The sequence below is a fragment of the Neophocaena asiaeorientalis genome, unplaced genomic scaffold (assembly GCF_003031525.2).
Source record: "Neophocaena asiaeorientalis asiaeorientalis breed wild unplaced genomic scaffold, Neophocaena_asiaeorientalis_V1.1 scaffold78, whole genome shotgun sequence".
In the NCBI taxonomy this organism is placed as follows: Eukaryota; Metazoa; Chordata; class Mammalia; order Artiodactyla; family Phocoenidae; genus Neophocaena; species Neophocaena asiaeorientalis.
Window position 1 is genome coordinate 18,587,484 of NW_020175018.1, and position 303 is coordinate 18,587,786.

The 303-nt window shown below is 64.7% G+C and overlaps 1 protein-coding gene across 1 annotated transcript in view; it reads left to right on the plus strand.

Moving 5' to 3' along the window:
- The window catches only part of LOC112411471 (beta-lactoglobulin-like), a 4,995-nt gene that overhangs the window by 3,726 nt on the left and 966 nt on the right, over window positions 1-303 (plus strand). The window lies entirely within an intron of this gene.

The following is a 303-nucleotide window of genomic DNA, read 5'->3' on the forward strand; positions in this document are numbered from 1 at the left end:
CCAGGGACTGACCCCTCCCCTACAGCCAGGACCCTGCCAGTGGACACCGAGGTCTTGGAGAAATTCGAAAGAGTCCTGAAGTCTCTGCCCGAGCACATGCGGATCAACCTGGACCTGAGCCAGAGGAAGGGTGAACTTAGCCCTGCCCAGGGTGAGAATCAGGGGAACATCTTCCCCCCTTACTGGACCCCCATTCTCCCCAGGGCTGCCGGGAGGAAGGGGGTGAAGGGGCAGCATCCCCGAGGTGGGCCCATCCCTCCCCACCCCCTGCCAGGCCCCTCTATCCCCGGGGGCGTCCAGTCC